This window comes from Camelus bactrianus, unplaced genomic scaffold, assembly GCF_048773025.1.
Source record: "Camelus bactrianus isolate YW-2024 breed Bactrian camel unplaced genomic scaffold, ASM4877302v1 HiC_scaffold_152, whole genome shotgun sequence".
Lineage (NCBI taxonomy): Eukaryota > Metazoa > Chordata > Mammalia > Artiodactyla > Camelidae > Camelus > Camelus bactrianus.
The window spans coordinates 22,501-22,957 of record NW_027413922.1 but is presented as its reverse complement, the minus strand read 5'-3'; positions in this window follow the sequence as shown (position 1 = coordinate 22,957).

The window sequence follows — 457 nt, the reverse complement described above, 5'->3', positions numbered from 1 at the left end:
GGGGGGGGGGGGGGGGGAAGCATGGAGATGAAACAACATGCTATCGAAAAGCCAATGGGTGAATGATGAAATCAAAGTTGAAATAAACAAAAAACCCAGCAACAACAACAGCAACAGCAACAGCAACAGCAACAACAACAACAGCAACAGCAACAACAACAACAGCAAAGAGAACCTTGATACAAATGAAAATGAAAACCCAACCACCCAAAACTTATGGGACGCAGCCAAGGCTGCACTAAGGGGGAACTTTATAGCGATACAGGCCTTCCTCAAAAATGAAGAATGATCTCAAAGAAACAATCGAACCCACCAGCTGAAAGAACTAAAAAAAAGAAGAGCAGAAACACCCAAAAGTTAGCAGAAGGAAGGAAATCCTAAAGATCAGGAAATCAATAGAGTAGAGGTTAAAATAAAAAGAGAGAAGAAAGAAAGAAAGAAAGAAAGAAAGAAAGAA